Raw genomic sequence first — 24,966 nt, forward strand, 5'->3', positions numbered from 1 at the left:
CAGCCTTTATGTCTATGCATGAGTAAAGCCCCTGCAGAACATATTTGTGGCCGTGTGTGTGTGTGTGTGCGTGCGTATGTGTTTGTGTGTGTATGTGTGTGCGTATAAAAAACGCAAATTACCCGCATTTTTTACAAGCGGTTTATTGAAAATTGAAATTTATGCGTCGCATCGTGTCGAGAGACTACATTGAGCAACTGCATAGCCATAAGTCCCTTCATATATTATAAATACAACCACACACACACACATGTACAGAAAGCTATCAATATGCATATATATCCGGTGCTGATCCCTGTCGTATCGCTGTCATCTCTAGTAGACACTTCACTCGCCACATCGATAAACGTGCTGGCACTTATTGATTTTCGTGCAGCGCGCCGTGGCAGACAGCGAATTCATAAATTTAAATGGCTGGCAGGCACTTAAAGCTAAAGCCACGAAGGAGGCGCAGCAGAAGCCACCGAAAAACGGAGGCATAAATCATGCAACTGCTGCAAAGCATTCATTTGTTTACATCGCCAACCACCTGCCTATCCGCCTGCTCGGTCTACCTGTGTGCGGCAGAAGGCAGAAGGGTTGCAACTGGCAAAACTTGTGGCATATCGCTTACCGGCGTCAAGTCCAGGCGATCAGGCTCACGCCTACTGCCCAGCCCCCTAGTCGCTGCTGTGCCACGTAGTTGTCCTTTGGCTTTTCACACATTTGCATATCATTTGCTTGGTGGGGTGAAGGGAGGAGGAGGGGGGGGCTGGATCTAAAAGTGTGGGCGTGCCCGTGGTGCTTATCGCCGGGCGACACTTGCCGCGCCGCATTCAGTTGCCTACCACTTGCCACTTGCCACTTGCCGCTTTCCACTTGCCACATTCCACTTGCAACTTGCAACTGGCAACAGGGGCCGTGGCATTTCCGTTGCCTGGGCACGCGCTTGTTAGAAGCGAAGCTCTTAACGATATCGTGTCATTTTTTGCATTTCCTTGTGCATTGCTTTCAGTTTTTCCAGCGCTTTGCTGTATTTTCTTTATATTTGCTTTCCTTTTCCTTCTTCGTTTTTCCTGCATTTTCTCCATTTTTGCGGTTGCCGCCCTCAAGTGTGCGACGGCCTTATCGCGTGCGACGCGGTGGCACCTACAGACAGTGGTGCAATGGCAACGGCCAAAGGCGGCAGCCAAGTGATTTTGGCCAAGGCAGAATTAAGCTCAGTTGCTGCAGCTCGCCAAATAAATCACACGCCAGCAGACAGTCAACCAAAGAGATAGAGAGAGAGAGAGAGGGAGGGAGAGAGCTCTAGTATTATAATAAATAAGTCGAGTTTGCATGTTTGTCTTGAGTCTAGCACTTCTCACGTGTCAGTCGTTAGGCCACAGGCCACACAGGCTTCATCTGCAATGCAGCTGCAGCAGCATCGATTCTGGCCAAGACGAGCTTGCAACATCAGCAGCTGGCATATGATTTGCAATGCGAAGACGCCGGCTGCAATTAGAGGCAGCGACTCGAGCGCTGTCAAGTGCGCTGAAAAGTATGCTAAGCTTAATGCCGAATAGCTGCGACTCGGCTCGTTCAATTAAAATGCAGAAATATTAGAGAGCAGGAGAGGGAGAGGGAGAGGGGAGAGTGCAAGGCAGAGATAGGGATAGCGAGACAAGTTGAACACAGCAATTGCGACGCCTTGTCCAGCCACGCCCATGACGCTGCTGATGCTGATGCTGATGCCTGGCCATGGCCATGGCTATAATGCACTGTGATTAATTTCAACGCCCAGCAACGTTTGTAACCCATTTGCATGCGCTGCTCGTGCCTCGAGAGTCGTGACAGGATAATCCCCAGCTCGTTGTCCTTACCAAGTTCGCCCGGTCTGGCCGCTGTTTTAAGTAATTTTTTAAGGAAACCAAAGAAATTAAAAAAGCTGAAGGATAAGACTTAAGGGTCCAGTCTACCTGGCAACCTGTCCTGTCCTGTCCTGTCTTGTCCGGATGCTGCCCGTGCAGCGAGACAGCGCGCGAGTGAGAGAGAGCGAGTGAGTGAGTGAGTGAGTGAGTGAGCGAGACAGCGAACGCGTCGTTTGGCAAAAATATTACAAAAAACGTGCCAAACGTTTATTTAAAAGGATTTATGTGCGTTACGTGCTAAATGTGAAATAATAATTTCTCGTATTTTTTGCAATTTTTTCTCTCTCTCGAATTTTGTTATTTTTAATGCCATTTTTAATGCCGCACAGTGTACAATGCAATGCCAAAGCGTGTGAGTGTGTGTGTGTGTGAGAGAGAGAGCAGAGGGAAAAACATTTTGTGGCTGTGGCATTAACTCAAGTCCTTTTGCCATTTTTATTGAGCTGGCGAACGCGTGAAATTGTTGTGGGCCGCTAGCAACGTGAGGCAACTCTTTGGCAGAGATTTTGCTCGGCCCGGGACTTAATTGCATTTGAAGTTGCCTGCCAGAGCCGTTGGCCGGCTCGCCGGCTCTGTGCTGCTGTGCTGCTGTGGTGCTGTGGTGCTGTGGTGCTGTGGTGCTCTTAAGTGCTGCGTCTACAGCCTGAAAGGAAAAGTTTTCTTTTCTGTTCTCTCTCCCTCTCATCCTCCCTCTCTTTCCCTCTTGCCTACATCTTTCATTTTGTGGCTGTTGTTGCTTTGCGGCTGCCAATGCCAATTTATGGCTGGTTCTCTATCTCTGGCTCTGCCCACGCTCCCGGCTGCCTTAGTCGCATTGAAATCGAAAATGCGTAGATGGCTGGGGAATACTGCCCATATATTTATATACATACAATATATACTTTTGTGTAGACAGATCGAGAAATAGTTGAAGCAGGAGGCGGGGACATTAGCTGCTGCTGGCCAAGTGAGTTCCAACCGAGTTGCTGCTACTTCGTATTATTATTGTTATTATTATATTTTCCTTTTTGGCTCGGCTCTCGACTGGCGTGTCCTTCAGCGGAGTCCTGCGCCCGCACGCATATAGCATAATAATTAGGAGGGTGTCCTGCAGACATGCTGGGCCGTTAATGCGAGACGCAGTCAAACGAAGACAAAGACAATCCAGACACAGTTGTACAGTTCATTTTGCGGGCGCACAAAGTTTCTTAATTTTTTCTCTTCTTTTTTGCTACCTCTCTCTCTCTCTCTCTTTTGCTCTCTCTTTGTCTTTTGCTGCGTTCCCCAGTTGAGTGAAAAAGAAAAAAACTTTTAATATGATTTGAGGCAGACACTGCAGCAGCAACGGCTACATCAGCCGCCGCCTCGAGCTGCCTTAATTAAAGTGCCACATTAAAGCCAGTCGACGAGCACCTGCAGCAGTGCGTGGCAGTTGCATGAACTTTGCCAAGCATAACTTATGCATACACGTTGTAAGAACGTTGCCCGACAGCGCCCACAAGGCCCACATACATGTGTGCATGCTCAATGTTTAGTTTTCTTCAGCCAGCTTCTTGGGAACTTTTCTTTTTGCCGGGCTTATTACCTTAAACTTGTCGGAGGTTGTTGACTGCTGCAATTTGTTGGCACAGACGACCCCTAAAACAGCGCTGCCTTCTCTTTGCCACCCCTCTCCCTCTCCCTCTCTCTCACTCTGTCTCTCTCTCTCTCTCTCTCTCTCCATGGGTGTGTGTGGGACTTTTGTCCTTGGGGTGCGACTCTTAGACATGTGCCGAGCTTCAAGTATAAATTGAAATTCATATTCAAAATGTGTCTTGCCTAGCCTCTCATTCTCTCTCTCGCTCTCTCTCTCTCTCTCTCTCTCGGTTTGCCTGTTTTGCTGCGCATTAGGGACGCCGTTTGCTTCTAATTTTCATTAGCCGACAATGGCCGTTTGATGTCCCCAGCTGATGGCCGGCTGCAGCTACTTGCATATCCTTGCTGCAGACAAGTGTCAAATGCTCTGAAAGCGCTCAAGTGAAAGTAATCCTGCAACGACCAGGCACAAAGTTCTTCCTTCCTCTTTCTCCTCCTCTTTTATACATTCCTTAGCCTTCTATGTTGTCTAATTCAATTACCAAAATGTTAAGTAATGAGTGAGAACGGAGCTTAGACGATGGCAAAACTTTCCAGCCATTTAAAATAAAATGCATTTAAAAAAGTATTTTTGATTTTTCCATTCCACGGCCTGGTGGCTATCTCTCTCTCTCTCTCTCTCTGCATGCATTTCTTATATAAGATTATACAGAGTGCAGCTATTGTATATCCTTGCTAGTGCAAAGGCTCTTAAGAGGATATTTTATTCAGCTGCTTTCCATTTCGGCAGCTGCTTTAAGTCCTTAGCCTCATTTTCGCTCAGCTTAGGGACGCAGCCTTCAATAAATACTTCAATTAAATTAAATAAATCTCGGCTAGAGTCTAGTTTCGGCTCAGCTGTGGAGCAATCAGCAAACAGCCTGCGGTCATCATTAAATGTCTAATTTATTTCCAAAGAACAACAACAACAACAACAGCAACAACAGCAACTGTTGCAGCAGCAACTGAGCAAGCGAGAAAATTCGTTATTACAACAAGCTTTTCCATTTCACAGTTTTTCCCATTTCCCACTCTCTCGCTCTCTCTCTCTCTCTCTCTCTCTCTCTCTCTCTCTCTGTCTTTCTTTTGTTAGCTCTTTCTAGTCGAGCAACAGAAAATGTATTTAATAAAACTGGCACGTTTTCATTTTAAGTGCTGTAAATTTTAATTTAGTTGTTGCTCGGGCACAGCTGTGCCTGCAACGCCCACATGCGGCGTTCGAGTGGGCGTGGCTGGCAGTGGTGGGCCACATCATCAAAGCCGAAAACTTTCGATAGAGATCAGATCGGGGTTTGCGCCTTCATTAACAGCAACAAAAGCATGAGCAGGAGCAGGAGGAGGAGGAGGAGGAGCAGCAGCAGCAGGAGGAGGAAACGGAAGTGACTTGTAATGAAGCGCAAAGTATTTGCCTTGTTGTTATTTTCTTTCTTTTTTCGAGTGAATTTTCCAAATTTTTTCTTCCTCGTCTGTTTCGTCCTGTTCCGCTCATATCGTACTTTGGCAGTCGGGCTTTAATGAGTTTTATCTAGGCGACAGTTTTGACAAAAATTGACTGCCATTTGTTGGGCCGCGAGCTGTAAACAAAACTTGGCCCTGGCTATCAAACAGAAAATATGTTTTACTTAGTGCTTATTTATGAATATTTATGAATGCGACAAAAGTTGCCCCTTCGCAACTTCTTGCTGGGTAAGCCACTCCCTGCCCGCCTCCCTCCGCACCCTTCACCCGCTACGTGTTTAGTTTGTTTATTTAAATGCGCCTTCAGCTATGCAATTGTATATTAATTCAGTCGCAACTTGAACGACACGAACTTGACAGGGGGTGGGGGAGCGGGCATACTACTCCCCCCTCCTCTCTCTCTCTCTCTGTTTCTGTCTTCCTCTTGCTGTGGGGCAAAGTTGAGAGCTGAGACAGCGACAAATGCTAACTGACAAGCCAATTTTGCTATTCTCAGGGCTTACTCTAACAAAGTTCTGCGGACCCTTTGCAGCTGGCAAAACGGGCAAACTGGCAAAACGGGCAAACGGAGCAACTCGCAACTGGCAGCTGACATCAGCAGCCACAACAACTGACACACGTCGCGTCGACGGCGGCATTATGCAAAACTGGCAAAAAGCCGAATTAAAAATGCAAATTTTGTGAGCCATTCGAATGGCATTTGGCTTTCACCTAGCCATAGCCAGCCAAGCAGCTCGCACCCCCAATTTGACAGCGATTGTTGTCCAACAAACAGTTGTCACGGCCGGCTCTAGCTCTGTCTCTCTGTCTCTATCTCTGTCTCTGTCTCTGTCTGCGGCTGGCCGGGGCTAAGCAGCAGCTCCCAGCAGACGTTTCCCAAGCTCCAAGTGGTTCGACAATGTTTACGCTACAGTTCATTAAAAAGCCATAATAAAGCAACTACGCACTTTAATATCCGCCATCAAATGAATTGAGCTGAGTTTTATGTATTTCTTTAGGCAATTTATTGTAATTCCTACGGCTAAATCAAATAAGTTTCATTTGATGGTGCACTAAAGAATAAATTTATTACTAATTTGAGCTCTCATATTATATAGTTGAGCTCTCAGCTCTAGTCTATAGCTCTCTGCTCCATAGAGCTCTTCTTTATAATCTGCCCAAGTGACGCAAAAATTTCAATTCTAAATAAAATCTGTTGACTTTTTGTGACATTCCGCAAGTGGCGTCGTCTCTGATTGCAGACAGGACGCATTCAGGACTCGCAATATGGATGTCAGCTCCGCTGCCTGCTACCGGCAGAAGGAGCTCATATATTCACTCATATTGCAAGTCTGAAAGCTACTTTACTTTCTAAACCTTTTGATGCGTCTTCAGCTGCTTATTTGTTTGCTTATTATATATATTATATATGTATATATATATATATTATATATTGTTGGTTACCTGCATGATTTTCAGCATTTCATTGTTGAGGTAAGCAGAGGGAAAAAAATGAGAAATAAAATGTAAACAAATTGTAAAATGCCTGCAGTTGGCTTCTCATGTATGCTTGATATTTTCACTTGATTTTCGTTTCTGTGACGGCAACGAAATTGGCGTTTTAGTGCCTCTGTGGGAGCGGTTGCATGCCCCAATAAGTATGCATCACTTTCTGTGCCGCTATTCTGTTATTCCGCTCAACATTTGGCCAAGCTGATTGTCAAGCCTGGCGCATTACGTATACGCCGTGCTGTGCCCGAGCGCTTATTTTATTTCACTTTTTTTATTGCTTTCGATTTTCATTTCGACAGCGCGCACGTGCGACACTAAGACGAGGATGCTCCACTAAACTTTTCGACGTTGGGCGGCGTAAATTTCCCATGGCATGATTTTATTATATATATATACATATACTTGTATACATATATATATTTTTTTTTTCGATTGGGTTTGTTTTTGCTCTGCATGAAATTCAATTTCCCATTTGCCACAAACACACACACACACATACAGCAAGTGAGTTGGTGGCTGGCGTGTAAATAGTCGTGACTCTATTGAGAGATCCTGCAACCTTTTTGCATGCACATGTATTGAAAAGGCGTGCCACAACAGCCAGCAATAGCGAGAGGGAGTGAGGGAGGGAGAGCGAGCGGAGCGAGAAGCCAAAACAAATGTAGTTTAATCGCTTTCTGCTTTCTACGCTTTCTTTCTTGCTGCTGTTATCCTTGGTGCGCCTTTCAATGGCTGCGCTTTATCAGCAGACGCCATCGACGCCGCCGATTTACTCTTCCGTTCGACGAGGCCTCCTGCTCCCTCTCTATCTGTGTGTGTGTGTGTGTGTGTGTGTAAGTGGCTTCCTTTTTGCCGCAAAACTCATGGCAAATATTCTTGATTTTTATTGCGTTCGCTCACAAGTGAAATTGCTTAAAATCTATTTGTAGATTTTATTATTATTTTTGCGACGGCGACAGTTCCGCCTCTTTTTCCGTGTCTACTCGCTGTGTACTTGTGCTGCTTCTTTCTCTTCTCTCTCTCACTATCTCTCTCTCTTTCTCTCTCATGCTTATTGTTGTTTTTGTTGCTCTTGGCATGCCATTCGGCTGCAAAACAATTTGTTCCCTTTTTGCTTGGCTACATTTTGCTTTGGAGGCATTTTGCAGTTTGTGTCTTGATTTTCCACACACACACACACATGCATAAATATTGTCCTTTACTGCTCCGTATATCAGTTGCCGCATTCTCTTTGGGTTTATTACTTGTCTGCCATTTTTTGTTGGCTGGCTAGCGGATCTATTTAAATTCATTCAGTTTATTTGGCCAAAACATGCAAGCATTTGCCCCGCCTGCTCGCATTTCTTTCCTCTGGTCATTGTTGTTTTTCCCTTTTATATTTTCTTTTTGGCTTAGGCATTTCTGACATATTTTACGTGGATTATCTCATGTCCTTGTCCGTTGTGATTGCAGCTCTGACATCAATTTATGTACTTCAGTGTGCAGCACTTTAATTGGCGAGCATTTGCGAAGCTTTTTGGTATTTAAGTGTGAGTGAGATCCGAGACACGAATACAGCGAAATGAAAAATCCACATTAAGCACATGAAATTGTGTTGAATATAAAAATGAAATCAAATATAAATCATACGCACCATTTAACAATAAAAGGCATTCGGGTATTGCCCATCCGTCCCCGTCGTTACCCAATACAATGGCCCATAAACGCAACGCTTTCAATATCACTTATAATGCCACGCCCCCCGCCCTCGCAATGCCCGTCGCGGCCGACATGCAGCCATTTGCAACGGAAATCAACTCGCACATGCGAAAGTAAAAATTCAAACATTTTCTGAATACAAAAAGGAACAAGAAATTGATAAATAGAGAGAGTGAGCGAGAAAGACAGAGAGAGAGGGAGACAGAGGGAGCAAGAGCAAGCCAGAGCGCAACATGTTTAAAGCGTAATTCTGCAACATTTAGCGTGAAGCATGCCCCACTGGCTGGGGTGGCACTTTAATGATATTTGCCACGCTGCAAAATCAAATACAAACGTCGAACGAAACAACGAGAATTGAATGAGAGAGAGAGAGAGAAAGAGACAGCAGAGCTAAGGCTAATGAATGCTCAAAATCAATTACAAAGCGAGCTACAGCGAAAAAGACAAAGAAATTGAAATAAAAAAGTAAATATGCTAAATGTAAATAAAACGACGATGATGATGATGATGATGATGATGATGAAGCTGTTAGCCGCGGCGATTTCCGTTGACAATTCAAAACATTTGATGCCGCAGAACGTTAAACTCTCAGTGGAAGGACAACAACTAAGATATATATATATATATATATATATATATATATGTAACTGTATATATATGTACGTTTCTATAAATAGCAAGCGGAATTGGTCGTTAAATTTAACAACTTTCGATTTTCAATTTATTTTCTGCCACACACTGTGAGCACCTTTCTTTTTATTTGTATTTGTATTTGTATTTTTATTGTTGTTTTCACTTGTCTGCTGCAGCTGATGCGGCCAAGTTAACTGAACTTTAATTGTGTTGTCTGAGTGTCTTTGTGCTTGCCGGCAAATGGAAGCAACGCCCAGCCATTTAAAGCAATGCTTTCAGCCAGTCAAGTGCACTTTGCAAATGTTCCTGCTCCTGCTCCTGCTCCTGCTTCTGCATACCTGAGCAGGAGAGGAGAGAAAACTCGCTCGCTCGCTAATAGTGAATTTAATATAATGACACATTTTATGATTGCATTTGCTTGCCTGGCACACGCCCACATACACACACATATACACACACACATACATATACATCAAGCAGCCAGTGCAGCTGGTCAAACTCACGTAGAGCTGATGGCATTAAAAGAATGCTCAAGTGAAAGGGGGTGGGTTGGGGCTGGGATGGTGGGGGGGGGTGCTGGCCTCGAGCACCGAGCAGAGTCAGCAAATTGTGGCATAAGGCGTTGCTAACGAGCAACCAATGATGGCAGTTGCTGTTGTTGCTGTTGTTGTTGCTGTTGTTGCTCCCCTGCTGCCTCTATGTTGTCTATGTCGTCTGCCTTACCTTGGCTGTCCTGTCTTGTCTTGTTGCCTGTCGATGGCTGCCCGGCTGGCCGGCTGCCCGATTGCTTGGCTCTGCTTGCTGTCTTGGTCTGGGTCTGGGTCTGAGTCTTGCTTGGGGTCTGTGTTGTACTGTTGTTTGCTCATATACACAATTACCAGCTAAGGCGATTTGCAAGACAGCAACAGCAACAGCAACAACAACAACAACAACAACAGCAGCAGCAATAAGCTGCTGCACTGGCACATCAGGTGTGGCTACTGGATGCACTCAAGTGCTGTTATGCCATTGTCCATTGTCCTGCGCATTGTCCTGTCGCCGCTGCCTGCTTGACAATGTTTACAGGTGCAAATTTCAAAGTGAATTGCTTTTCTATCGTTTGGAAAAGTGCTGCAACACGCAAGCATAACTGAAGGCTTTCATTTAGCCCAGCCCCGCCCACGCACCGCCTTCCACTCAATAGACATGGGCTAAATTAGTTTAAGCTGAGCACACACACACACACACACGCACAGGCTTTGTGGTAATTCTTTTACGCCGCTGGCACTTAGTAAAATTGCTAGAAAAGCTAACTTAAGCGGATTTCAATATTGTTTTGGCTTTGTGGGCGTGACAGTTTGTCATACAATACCTGGCACGGCTTTAAGTGGCGCTTTATGCATGCAATGATTGTCATTAAGTGCGTGCGTGTGTGTGCGTGTGCGTGCGTGTGTCTGTGTGTGGCACGGCAATTGACAGGCCATTGTCTTTCACCGTCTCTGTCTCTGTCTCTGTGTGCGTGTGCATTTTAATTGAATTCTGTGCACAGAACATTTATTAACAATAATTGCATTTCATATGCCAAAAACCAGACTGTCCACAAGTGTCCAAGACTAATTTATCAATAAACTGTTGGGGACTGAAACACATGCATGAAATTTAAGGCCACACACAGCAACACACAGCAACACACACACACACACACACACACACACACAAGCACACACACGCACACGCACACAGAGGTTTGTGCAAAAAGTTTGCAAAAATAATGAAGCATACCTTGAGGCGCACAAACAAAACGTTGCACGCACGCAAATTGCACACAGCCAAAGCAAACAAGCCCACAACAGCAACAGCAACAGCAGCAACAACAACAACAACAAGGAGTACCAATCCACCTGACCACAAAAAATAACCATGCATAGCATTTCGGGCGCAGAGAGTCTTGCTCTGGCTCACTGGGCTGCTGCTGGAGCTCAATGTGAAGTTTTGCATATAATGCTAACCGAAAAGTAAAGGCAACCCTCTTTACACACACGTAAACACACGAACACACACGCACACCTACACACACATTGACTGATCAACGTAGTTTGAGAATTTTTGCTGAATTTGTTTGGCCGCTGCGCCCCGCTGCCCCGTCCACTCCAGTCTGAGCATTCTGGGCGTGACCGGGCGCTTGTCGTACCCAAAGGATTACCTGGACTTATGCTTGTTCCTGTCACACAGCCAGTGTCAGCTGCCAGGCACGCCCCCTTTTCTGGTGTCACGCACTTGCGAGCTCGTTTGCCCATCAATGTGACAGTTGCACCTGCCTTGACTCGACTCGAACCTTTGCTAAAAATGCAATTGCCTGATGCTTGCTTTGTGTTTGACCAGCAGCAGCCCCCGATTCCTGCCCCTGCTGCTGCTGCTGCTGCTGCTGCTGCTGCCATTGCATTTGTTGTCTAAAGTCAGGTAACTCTTTTACATTTCGATTTGATTTTGTAGCTTGACTTTAGCTAAGCTACAGTAAAACTTTAGAAAACTTCTAGCGAGCTCTGCCTCTGCCACTATATATATACATATATATATATATATATATATATTGAGTGCCCGCCCCCTTTGACTATTGCTCTTTTATTGATTTGCCTTTTGGCAGTGGCTTTCTGCAGTTATTTATCTATGCATGGAGCTGTGGCCACTCTCAGCTCTCAGTTCTCAGTTCTCTGTTTCAACGCATTTTTATGGCCAAAGTTGTTGCCGAGCTAAAGTTTGTGTGCCTCCTGCTCCCACCCAACACCCCAGTCCCCAGTCCCCAGCCCCTCCCACTGAGCTGCTCACCCGGGCAGGCTGTCTCTAGAGAAATAATCAATTTTTGTTTAGTTTTTGCGCATAATCCAATTCTGTTCCGATTGCTTATGAGCTGACATTCTATTTGATATCGCCATTGTTGTTGTTGCTGTCATTTGATTAGCATATTGCATAATTTGTGTATGCTCAGCTGCTTCTATTTGAAATGCAATTAAACTTGAATAACATTTGACATTTCTCTATTTCTGCTCATTTCAGGTAAGCCGAGATTCCTTTATGAACGCAAACACGAAGCAGGCAGCCGAGACAGGTTTGCTTTATATAACACAGATATGTGTCTGTGTGTGTAAGTTGATGATCTAACTTTCAAGTTGACTTGGCCAGTAATTTACACTAATTCAGCCATCAGGCAGTGGCGTAAAGCTGAAAATGTCAAGTACAAGTCGCTGGATCATAAATCTTGGCTCGCACAACACAACGAAATACACAGCAAATGCCGTTGGACGGCGTCATAATTTAACACAGCAGAACATGCCACAGTAATGCTATTGTTGTTGTTGTTGCCATTGTTGTTGTTGTTGTTGTTGTTGTTGTTGCTGCTGCTCTGAGCGTAAAATATAAATGTCCAATTTGCGCAGCGTCTGCGCAACTTTGGTGCCAAATGATTAACTTGATTTATGCGTGAGGCGACGGCAAAAAACTTTCGCACTGCCACGCCCCTTGGCCAGGTGTTGCCAAGGTTGTTTTAGCTGGCTCTGCTGCTCCATCTTCAATTGCTGTTCTCTTTTCTTTTCTTTTCTTTTCTTTTTTTGGGTTGCAAAGTCAACAGAAATATGTGTTTAGATGTCGCATAAAGAACGGAAAAAACACAGACACACACACACACACACACACACACACACACACACACACACACACACACAGACACACACACATTCACACGCCTGCAATGGCGTTAATTTCCTCGACTGGCACTAACTCGATTCTCTATAAATATTGCCACACTTTAACTCAAGTTCCGCCCACTCTCTCCCTCTCTCTTCCTCTCCCTCTCACTCTCACTTCCTCTCTCCTTCTCCCTCTCTGTGTGTGTGTGTGAAAAACTACGCATAAGTCGTCTAACAAGCGCCATTAGTTGGCTTGCCCCCTCAGCCCGTGGCAGGATTCGACAGCTGGCTGGGTTCGCATCGGTCGCAGTGGCCTCATTTGTTTTAATGTGTCAATTTGTTGACATTGCCCCAAACTGTCTGCACATTATATACACACATACATACATACACACATATATATACATATATATTTCTCTGTATATATCGCAACTGTGTGCTCTGAGGCTCTTGTTGCGCATACGCCCCGTTGGCCCGAGCTAATGCACACACCTGTAATCTGTCAGTCGACGCCTTTAATAAACGCTTAAGGACCGCTCGCCGCTGCCCGTTTCTGGGCGTGGCTCGCTTTTGGCCACTTTGATTTAACATATTGTTTATAAACTTTGCAAAACATATTTCTGTCCCTTTTTTTTTTAGTTCTGCGTATTTTATGGCTTTGCTCTGCTCGCTTTTTGTTTAGTTGCGGCTCGCGGCGGCTGTTGCTTTTGCTCTGCTTGTGTTTTGTTTTTGTTTTGGCTGTTTTGTGTGGATTTTATCGCGTTTCGCTTGTGGCCGAGCGCGCTGCTGCTGCTCCTGCTCCTGCTGCTCCTGCTGCTACCCCAGCTGCTGCTGGCAACAGTTTTATGACTGGCAAAAGTTGTTGTTGGCCATTTTGACATATTTCACGCTTTGCTTTTATGCTTCCTGTTTGCGGTGCGCGGCTCAAGTTTAGGCCTTGTGCCTTTCCTTTGTATATGTATTTGCTTTTTGTTCAACTTTTATACTTTTTGTCTCATAAAATTGGTATTTGTATTTATGGCCTTCGATCTGGGGTATGAGGCGAGCGTTTATCCTTACTTTAAGCTCGTATTCCGCGGCTCTTATCGATCAAAGCAAAACACTCTTTACTCTGCTCTCCCACACCCGCTCTCTTGGCCATTTGCAGCTTGTTCTGCATGTGTTTGGGCCATTAAAGTTGCCGTTTATTAAGTGCAAAATAAAATGGCCTCATTTGACAGCTTTTTATTTAGTTTTTTTTTTGTGGAGTTTTTGAGTCGGCGAAACTTTGTTGGCGCATAAATTGTAATATTTATTGTTAATGAGAATTAAATAGCTTTGTTCTCAAATCAGCTTATATGAGGCAGCTGTTGGGCCTCAAATATTATTCTTGAATCATTTTCATTTACAATGCCTTAAACTGAACTGAATTCCCACTCCATTGGAGCAATTAGTAGAACTGCTTTGAATCAATTTAGGTTCTCAGTATTAATTCACTTGAATTCCTCTGCCAATTATTCGAGCTGGCTGGCGCACACAATATGCTGCTTCTTCTTCAACTTGTACAGCTGTTTAGCTGCTTTGAAAGCCATTTAATCAAATACTTGCATGTTGCTAAATGCAATTTTCAATGCATTTTATTTAAATTGCCTTCATTAGAGTGATAAAGCTGAAAGGATATAAAAACTAAATGTAAATGCAGCTTGTTTAGTCTAAGTGAATGTGTGCGTGCGTGTGTGTGTGTGCGTGTGTGTTTGCCTGGCATTTAGCAGCACGTGAGTTTCATTAAATGCTCGCTGTTTGTTGGCTGCATTACAAAATGCTTCAGCTATTTGACTAGTTTTGGGGGTAGTTTAGGGGTAGCTTGGAGGGGCTGCCGCTTAATTGAGTTGCCAATGCCAAAGCGAGACGGCATCAGCAGCAAAAAAAAGGCTAATTGCTGCCCATTGTTGTTAACGTAACGTTAATGTTACATAACGCTAAGCAATGTCGATTACGTTGCGCCACACTTAACGCGACTAATGCTGAGCACTGGCCAAAAACGTAAGTAGTGGGCGTGGCACTAATTGTGTAGCTTACGATGATCGAGCGCGAAGCAAAGGTGCTGCAGCAACACCTGTAAACATTCATTAAAACGGAGAGTCGGTCTGGCTCTCTCTCTCTCTCTCTCTCTCTCTCTTTCTCTCTTCCTCTGTTGTGTTTGTCTAGTTTACTGTTTTGGCAACCTATTCACCTTAAGCTGCCGTCCTAATTTCATCGACGCCCTCACATGGCCGGCCGCTGTGCTCCCTGCCGTGTTTTCCTCCCCTTCTCCTGCTTCTTCTTCATTTTTTTTAGCCATTTTTTGTTGTGTGTGTGCGCATCCCGTGGTACGTGAATCGTTTGAGCATCGTAAAAAATTCGTCTGTGCTCACACTTGAGTCACACCGGCTGGCAGAGCACAGGCAACACTCGCTTTAGCTACAGCATCAACCCTCGCCCCAGAGTCGAAGTTCGCCTCAGTTTGTTTAGTTTTTTGTGGTTATCCGGCGTTTACATTGTCTAAACGCCCGGGCACGGCCAACAAGCGCACGGGATCTCATTTGCCGGCAGCAGCAGTAGCAGCAGCAGCCCGGCCGTAGGTGGCTCACTTGCCAACTAACCGACCCACTCCCCGCACCACTTCCCTCGCAACTTTTTGTTGCGCACTTTTTTATAGCATTTTGTTGAGCTGCGCCAGCAAAGCTCTCACTCTCCGCCCAAAGGTGTTTATATATCCACCCACACACTCGCACACACACACACACACACACACACACACACTCGCACACACATTCATTCGAGTGTGTGTGTTTCGGCTTACCCCCCGTTGTACATTTAATGGCGTTGATATGGTTTTATGACCTTTGTGGCCTGTTACACATACGCCCCGAAAATTGCATTGTTTGCCTCTTTTTTCTTCTCTTCGCATCTCCGTTGTTTTTTTATTACATTTATTTTATGTTTTTTATGATTTTGCGCTTTTGTTTCTTATGTTTAATTTTTGTTCTGCGCCCACCAAGGAGCCATCATTTCTAAGTTGATTTTCTTGTTTGTCGCAAGGGTGTTGATGCTGGCAGGGGGAGGGAGGGAAGCTGTAACTGTAGTTCGGGCGTGAGTGCTGCCAAATAATATGCCCTTGATTTGAGCCGCGGAAAGCTGCTCAAATGTGTTTGCCCGCACACTTGATGTGCAGCGCACTCGGATATTTAGCATTTCAACGGTTTTATGCAGCTGAGTGGTGCACATTTCCCACTGCGATGCCAACCCCAAATGCAGCTGCGACCACGGCCACGCCCACGCCCACAGTCAACCCCAATTGCCAGTCGAGTGAGTCGAGTATTTTTTCTAAAAACAACGAACGCCATTCGCATTCGCATTTGCGTTTTGACTGAAGTGCAAAGCGTTTGTAAATAAAAATGCAATTCGATTTTGTTTTGTTGCGAAGCGCTCGAGTCGCTCGGCTTTGCTGTGTTGTGTTGTGCAGTGTAGTGCTTGGTTTTTGTTTGTCGTCGTATTTCAAATGTGACAAATTGAGTGCCCCAAAGCCTGGACAAACAACACCTGCATATCTCTGTGTATCTCCCCCTCTCTCCCACTCTACCCCTCTCTCTCTCTCCTCTCTCTCTGTGTGTGTGTTTGTGTGTATCTGTGTGCCAGCGCGCAAAATTTGTTTGCATTTTTATAAGCATCGTCGGGTTATTGATGCCAGACAAGTGGACACACTCACTGACAGCCAGACCTAAAACGTATAACCGCAAAACGGTAAACATACACACACACACACACACAGCAGCAGCTAAACAAGAACTCTGAATTTCATGCCACTCTTCTGAATGGCACTCACAATATTTTCATTATTTGAGCTTTAACTGTGTTTGGAAAATGTTTCCTTTGAAAAGACTATTTGAATGTATGGATTAGTTAATTCCTTTTGTACTCTTTTCAATATGACAGTCGAGCAGTTATCCCAAATATATATAAATTTGTATATTTTTAACACTTTCAATTCATTGATCGATTGACTCAATTCATTTGCAGCAGTTGCAGCTAAATGAAGTAAAGAGCTCATAATGGAGCACTAACAGAGTTATTTAACGCACACCCAACTTACCAGCAGCAAAAATTGATCAAATTCGATGGTTTGGGGCAATGTTGATTTATGCGATGTTGGCAGACAACTGTATAAGCAAATTGCGTGACTGGCTAATTGAAATGAGTAAGAAATGAGTAAGAAACGTGGGCGAGCTGAAAGAGAAATGAAATAAAAGCAAAAGCTGCGACTGATAGAGACAAGGATACTCAAACAGAAGGTGAATGACAACTTGAAGGCTATATAAGTATAGGTGTATATATGTGTGTGTATGTATGTGCAAAAGAAGCCAAAGAAATTAAGACTGAACTAAAGAGAATTGTATGAAATTCAGCTGGATATGTGAGAAGATAATAGATATTATTAAAATATTTTAAATAAATTATAGATATATTTACAGTTGAATACATATGTGTACATAAAGAAAAGTGCCTAGGAAATACTAGAAAAAAAAAAGAAAAAATCATTTGCAATTTTAATAATCTTTATTCTAGAAATGATTAATGAGAACATTTTTGCAGTTCTATTATTAATCAATAAGCTCGAGCTACCCAAGTAACTCTGCCAGCCAGCTCTGCATAGCCTAAGCTACAGTTGAGTAAAAGCCGAAAAAGAATAAAAGCCAAAAAGGAAAGGAAAGGAAGAGGAAAACTCTGAAATGGGAGACGCTATGAAGACGGCCACTTAAAGCGGACCCACAAAGTAGACTCCAGAATACGGCGTAGACTTTTTACGAGCGCATGCAAAGCCCAACAGGCGAATATGGAAAATACACTCGGGCGGAGTTTTTGGGGCCGCCAGCTGAGTGAAGTATGCTTCGAAATTCATGAGCCACGAAAACGCATAAATATCCAAACTTTGCTTCGTTTTTGTTTTTCCCCAAACGCGTTTCTTTCTCTCTTTCGGTGTGCGAGTGTGTGTGTGTGTGTGTGTGTGTGACACGAATGTGCCAAAAAGCATGGCATTAGCTAAGCAAAACAGAGGGAGAGGGAGATAGAGGCAGATGTAGTGGGAGATAGAGAGCGAGAGAGCGAGAGAGAGTCAGCGAAAAAAGAGAACACGGCAGGCAATTTTATGAAAATTATGACAATAATTGTCATTAAATCAAAAATGCTCAGTAATTGTCTCATAAATTTACTATGCAAATTGTGTGGTAGGCAGACGGACGGACGGAAGAGCAGGCGGGCTCGAGGCCGCTCGAGCGGTACGGGTATTTCGTGCTGGTCCTCGCCATTTTACGATATCAATAAAAACGTCGACAATATAAACTTAACTTTGGCTTTTTCGGCCCTCGTCTTCTGGCAGTGGCATTAAAATTGTATGCATAGCATATTTCTAGGCGCACGTTCGACTGGCTGCCACAAAAGTTTTTACGATGCCTCATAAAAGCGTCCAGCAAGTGACCCACCTTCACTTTCCGTCTGCCCCTCTCTCTCTCTCTCTTTGTCTCGTATTCTTGGCTAAGCCCACAAAGTGCTCAGGTACAGAGTTGCTGTAAAGGATTAGATAAGCCGAGACTTGTGCAGGCACTAAACCCAAACCCATAGCCATGCCCATACCCACACCCGTACCCGTACCCCTATCCAAAATCCAAACACGAACCCAACTTGGCTTTTATGCCTATGCACTTGTAGTTATGGACGCATTAAGCACAACTCCCACTGCTGGCGGCAGTTGCTTACCTGCGCTTTAAGCCCTGCTGGCGATTAAAGTGCGGCCACGCCCACATCGCTGCTGCTGCTGCTGCCCACAAATTTACACACAGGCATGTTGGCACGCCAAGGGGCGGTGTTCACAGGAAGCCGCAAAGTGGCTTTTTAATGCACACAGCTGGATCTGGCCGAGCCAGGACATTGCAGCAACAGCCGACAACAACAGCCAGCAGCAACAACAACAAGAGCCAGCAGCAACAACAACAACAATCATATGCAATTATATAAAAATCAGAAAACGTTCGCGTAAAAAATTTAAATAAATTTTTTGCTTACTTTGCGCGACTGTGTGTGTGTGTGGTTTGTTGTGTTAATTTAATTAAAGCCTGTGCGTATGTATGCGTGTGCGAGTGTGTGTGTGTGTGCTGTAAAATATGCCTGTTATAAAGTGCCAAATTGCTAGCCATTTGAGTGCACAATAGCGTCTGCTCTGCAGGCAAAAACAAAAATGAAGCGCAGACACAACATTAACATAATTGAAACTGACGCCGCTCGGGTAACACTTTGTTGGCGCTCGCTCAAGGTCAGATTAAAGTCGCAGCATCTTTGCTGCCTGAGTGTGTGATTGTCTGTGTGTGTGTGTGTGTGTGTGTAAAAATATGGCAGCCTGGCTGTCGTCTGTCGGCCATTTTGCCACTGATCCCCTGTGTCAAATTTCAAGCAGAGAAGCAACAATGTGTGTGGCTTAAGCTGCTGTTGTTGCTGCTGTTGTTGTAGCGTCTGATTTCACACTGTGTGCGGCAAGCAGCCGCCTTCATTAATAATTCACAAAGAGTCAGCAGTGGAAAAACCTTTCTCTCTACTCCATCAATAGCAAAGCATAAAAGTATAAAAAATAAGATAAAACAAAATCCTTGCATATATCTAGAGAGAGATCCATATGTTTCGCCTGGGAGTCGAGTGCATTAAAGTTGGCTACAAAAAACACGTTTAGGCGAGCAACTGATTTATGTGCTTATTGAAGTCTACGATGCGAGGCTTTATTAATTTACACTTTGAGCTGGTGTTGCTGCTGCTGCTGCTCCTGCTGCTCCTGCTGCTCCTGCTGCTCCTGCTGCTCCTGCTGCTGTTCCTGCTGCTGCTGCTGATGCCTCTGACAGTTATATAAATTATTATGTTTTGCTTTTAGCATGATTGAAATGAAATTAAACTGCCTTTGTCAGCCATATAACTGTAGCGCATGTGTGTGTGTGTGTGTTGGTTGTGTCTAACAGCTGCCAGGGACATGTGCAGACAACAGCAACAACAACAGCAGCAGCAGTGGAAGATAAACTAGAAAGCAACGCTTGAGGGGCGCGCACTGGAGCTGGGGCGATAAAATTTCATTTGGAAAATGAAAATTTACTAAATGCCGCATAAAAAATGAAGAAGAAGAATAAGAAGAGGCAGCTGCCAAAACAGACAACAAACTGGGAGTGAGCCAGGCAAAGTAGGTGATAAACATATTTCTTTATAAGCCCAGGCACATGCTCACATATATTAATTCATATGCTCCATATAGAGTGTTTTTTACAATACATTAATGCATGCGGGCCTAAGTTTCGCTCTTTATCAGAGACTTTACTTAAAAATTTTAGTTTGCTCACAAGCATGAATATATAAATGTAATGGAATGGTAAAGTTGTCAGATTGAGTGTCTATTCCAGAGAACATATAGTCTGAAATATGGAATTTCACTTTGACATGCTAAAGTGAAGAAACATTTTTAATTGAACCAACCCGCTGCTGTCTACAGTTTAATAATCTATAAGTTCTAATTCTTAATAAATAAATAAATAAATAATATATATCAAATGAAAATTGATATTTTATCAAAGAATTTGACATACGCCAACATAAAAATCAATTGAAATACAAATTTGCTTTACAGCAGATTCTATATGTAAAATACTACAAATATTATATACATATCAGCATACACATATACACATATACATCTGCATATATTATATATATATTTTTTATATTTTTTTATTTTTTTATATTTATTTTTTAATGCGTGTGTGCTTGACAGGCAAAACCTTTTAGATCCCTGTTAAGTTGTCTAAATGCGCAGGTTTTTGGCACCCATTCATTTGTGCGGATGAATGTCAGCGTGCGCTTATTCATTCATATACGAAATCTGTATGTGTGTGTGTGTGTGTGTGTGTGTGTGGGGAGCCCTCTGAGTATTCGCGGTTGTTATACTCATTCACGAAAGTGAATCAGTATATTGGTTTTGTGCAATGTCCGTCTTGCTGTCCGTCCGTCTGTCCGTCTGTCCGTCTGTCCGTATGAACGCAATCTATTTCGGCGCTATTGAAGCTAGAGACTTGAAATTTGGAACACATACTCGTGTATATCTCCGATTTATAAAGTGTTAAAATTTTCCCGATCCGCCCACTAGGGGCGTGGCAAATCGGAAAATGCATTTTCCGATATACCAGAAATCATGTTTGTTGAAGAGCTAGAAAGCTGAAACTTGGTATGTAGGTCCGCGTTGACCACCCAAGATCACGAGCTATGGCGGATATATCTACGCCCATTGGGGGCGTGGCAAATCGGATAAAACTGTATCTCCTAAAGTTGTAAGCCTAGAATGCTGAAATTTTGCACGTCAGCTAATGGTATGATTCTATAAAGTCTGAAGATAAAATATAAGTCTACGCCCGTTGGGGGCGTGGCAAATCGGACCTGAAGATATAGTGATTTTTTAAATTCTCCTATATTTTGGACACTATTGATGGCAGAGACCTCAAATTTTGTATATATACTCGGACTGATCACCCAAGACCAAAAAGTTTTGTCGGATATATGTCCGCCCACAGGGGGCGTGGCAAACCGCAAAAGTTTATATCTCCTAAAGTATAATAGCTAGAAGCTTCAAATTTGGATAGTTGAGTTACTGGTAGCCTCCTCTATCGATTCCCCAAAAATAATTTTTACGCCTCTTTAGGGGCGTGGCATATCGAAAAATACCCTGTAATTTTCACAATTTTTTAGGGTAAGCATTCAAACTTTGCAGTTAGGGTAACGTTATCTCTTTCTAAAAACTGACCAAAAATGAGGTGTCTACGCCCAGTTGGGGCGTGGCAAATCGGAAAAACCTGTATATTCTACAGTATTAGAACGAAACTTAACTACTAAATTGTTGATGGGATGTGAATGAGTATTCCGCAGTCGGTAACGCCCGACTGCAACGTTCTTACTTGTTTTTTTTTATTATTATTATAAATACATTTTTTATTTAGTCCTGTGCTCCTGGGCGCTTTATGTCATCAGCAGCTAAGCAGCAAATAAATTGAAAAGTATTCGAGTGCTTGGCGCTCGCACACAGAAATAAAGTGAAATTATGCTGATTGTTCTGCATGTCTCGAATGGAGAATATGCAGAAAACGAAGCAGCGACATGCAAGGATATTCGCATGCGAGCTGTAAGCAGCTTATAGATCTAAACTGATTTGGCTCTCAGCACTCAGCGCTCGGCTATGCAAATTAGCAGCGGCTTAAGCGGAAGCCATCCCTGATGGACTAGCGCATACCCCGGCATTTTTTTCTAGTTCAATCATAATTAAAATCAAATAAGGCAGCCCGAACAAAGCGGAGGACGCAACCATAATATATAGAGATTAAATAGATGTCAGGCCAAATGAAATGTAGTGCTCTCCCTCTCTCTCTTTCTCCCTCTCTGTTCATTTGTTTCTTTATCTTTCTGTTGGCCGCTGGCAAATGCAATTGGCATAGCAAATGAAAGTCTCTCCCAATGCGGCATATAAATGAACTCATTATTATAAGACCCTGGACAGTAGTGGCAGAGAGACAATATTTATGCAGCGTCTTAGGCATTCGCAATTTAAGAATTCTACGAGTATTTTTCATTAATTTGAGCATTTAAATATTTACACAGTGGCACATAATTAATTGCCAGGCGCTTCAAGTGGCTACAAAAATGCGTAAATTATGCGAAGCTGGCGACGCAATTCACACTTAAAGCTGACAGCGTAGAGAGTGGCTACGAGAGGAGAGCGGAGGGCGGAGGGAGGAATGCCAGTGAATGGCCGAAGGTGAAATTTATGCGCCGAAATTAATTTCATGCAAAAACAATTAAGTTAATTTAGCAAAAGGCAACACAGCCGGGCAGCCAAAAAGCGCAGCACAGGCACAAAAATCAGGCAAATGAAATATAATAAACTTTGCCGAGAGTGAGAGAGAGAGAGAGAGAGCGTGGGAGGGGGAATGAAACGAGCTGCCAAGCTGTAAAGGGGTTGCTGAAAAAGGGCTTTAAATTTCCATCGCTAGCTATCTGAGTGAGTGAGTGTGTGCCTGTGTGTGTGTGTGTGTGTGTGTGTGAGGTGTGAGGGTGTGCGTGTAATACAAACGCAATTAAAACACACTCAAGAGGCGCAAACAACAGACAACAGAAACAGAATGAAACGACACCGTAAAACATTTAAATGCCGAATAGACAAGGCAACCAAAAGTGCCAGCTGTAAGCCGAGCGGAGATGGATGGTGGCAGGAGGCGGTAGTTGGGTACTCTACGGCTCTACGTAGCAAGGGCAGCTGCTCCTGCTGCTGCTGCTGCTGCTTCTGCTGCTGGCCTGGAATTTCGCTTTCGAATTGCGTTGGCGCGTGAAATATCTGTATGAGAGGGCCGCGAAAGGATTGCGAATATGCCGAGGCAATGCATTTACCATAATAATAAGAGCAAAACAGAAAATAAATGTTTCATTTGCGAGCAGCAGCAGAAATAAACAAGACAGATTGGCAGAGCGAACATAAAATACCCTAAAGTTAGAGTGCTTGAATCTTAGCAGTAGTAGTAGTAAATTTCCGTGAGTCTATAAATTGGCCAAGTCTATAAAATGGCTCCAAAAAATACCACTAGATTTATAAAAGAATCTAATCATTTATATGATTTAGTTAATTCAGAATTTTCCTTTTTAATTGCCTGCCTTATAATGGACACGTGCCACAGACTTCTTAGAATTTCCAATTAACAAGAATTATATTGTAATTACTTACTTTAAATATACATTATTCTAGTAATTCAACATAATTATAATACCCTCCAGCTAGAGAGTGCAGAAAAGAGAAGTGAAATAAAAAAGCCAACTTGAGATGAAAGCAACTGGCGTCTCATTGGACGCTGGAGTCATTTATCACGCGAATGTCAAGTCGAGCAAGTGCTCAAAATGCTTTTTAATTGCATTTCAAATGACAGCCAAGTGCTTGGACCACTCAAAAAGCTAGCAAGCCGCTTGGCTTTAGCGCCATCTAGCGTCGAGTAGGGCCAATGTTGAGGTGTTAAATGAAACGTGGAACGAAAGCAGACTCTGGACAGCACTGAAATTGTGTGTGAGTGTGTTTGTGTGTGCGAGTGTGTGTGTGTGTGTGAGTGTGAGTCTTAGGGCTTGCAATGACATTGACACAACCCCTAGGCATTGAACAACCCTCTGCGCTTACCTACACCCTCGCCCCTGCTCGAACGATCTCTCCTGCTTAGCTAAGCCAAGCGGTTTGGCTTGCAACTCACAAGCGTGCAATAAATTTTTCAATGTCATGCGTCTCGTGCGCGCAATCTATATAAAACAACAACAGCAACAGCAATAGCAATAGCAACAACAACAGCAATAGCAACAACAACTACAAAGCAATCGCACATGGCAGCCAGACAGCAGCAACAACACCCGCAACATTCCCTGGCTGTTGCCAATCTGGCGACCGCTAAGCACCCAACAGCAAAACAAACTTCCAATCAGACCCAAGCCAGGCTCCAGCAATAGCTACAGTTGCCTGCCTGCCTGCCTGCCTGCCTGGACTGCTGCCTCGACTGCTGGCTGACTTTGTGATAAATGTGCTACAGCTTTTTGTCTCTTACTTCATTTGAAGTTGTTCGCCTTCGCTTTGGTTGGGATGTGGCACTTGGCACTTGGCTTGGCCAGCAGCAAGCAGCTATCTAGCTAGCTGGCTTCTATCTATATATGTATGTACGTAGATATGTATATACATATCTACATTTATATGTATGTGCACATTCTCTGCTTCCAGCTCTTAGCTCGGAAAGTGTTGAAGCAGCACTTTGGCAGCGCATCAACGCCAACGAGCTATACTCTGCGCTGTCCTGTCCCTCGGCATATTTGCTTTTTATCTACGCTTTGCATGCGGCTGGCGGTAGGAAACTCATCGCAGTTGCCGCTCAGCGTAGTTTTTCTTGTGCACAAGTTACATTTTTAATCGCGCCTTTGAGACTTCATTAGTGCAAAGAACCCAGAGAAACGCAATATGAATGGCTAAAAGCAACTGCAGCAGCAGCAGCAGCAGCAGCAGCAGGAGTAGCAGCAGCAGCAGGAGTAGCTGAAGCAGCAAGAGTGGCAGCAGCAACTGGAACTTTGCTGCGTTTAGGTTTGGGGCTTTTCGGTTTTTGGTCTGGAACATGTGCGCGACTCAAGAGCAGTTGCCATTGCCGTTGCTGTTGTTGTCTACCAAATGGCGCATGAAGCAGCAACAACAACAGCAACAGCAACAGCAACAACAGCAACAGCAATAGCAACAACATCAACGCCAACTCTCTTATAGCCGCTGTCTGGCACTTGAGTGAGTCAAGTGTTTTTTATAACTCCTTTTCTGTTCAGGTTTAAATGAAGTGTTTGTCTTGAGCTTCAAGTGTGGCGTGTTTTGATTTTTATTTAAACTAAAGCAACAACAGCTGAAGCAACTACAGCTACAACAGCAACAACAGCAACACGAACAACTTTCATCA

At 43.9% G+C, this 24,966-nt stretch overlaps 1 protein-coding gene and 1 long non-coding RNA gene across 7 annotated transcripts in view; both read left to right on the top strand.

Moving 5' to 3' along the window:
- The window catches only part of LOC6574842 (sterile alpha motif domain-containing protein 5), a 177,562-nt gene that overhangs the window by 106,464 nt on the left and 46,132 nt on the right, over window positions 1-24,966 (top strand). The gene's annotated exons all lie outside the window — the stretch shown is intronic.
- On the top strand, window positions 770-16,674 carry LOC122757007. Its single transcript, XR_006356892.1, has 2 exons — window positions 770-2,835; window positions 16,463-16,674. It is a non-coding gene; the product is annotated as an uncharacterized LOC122757007 (long non-coding RNA).

This window comes from Drosophila mojavensis, unplaced genomic scaffold, assembly GCF_018153725.1.
Source record: "Drosophila mojavensis isolate 15081-1352.22 unplaced genomic scaffold, ASM1815372v1 contig_231, whole genome shotgun sequence".
Classification (NCBI taxonomy): Eukaryota; Metazoa; Arthropoda; class Insecta; order Diptera; family Drosophilidae; genus Drosophila; species Drosophila mojavensis.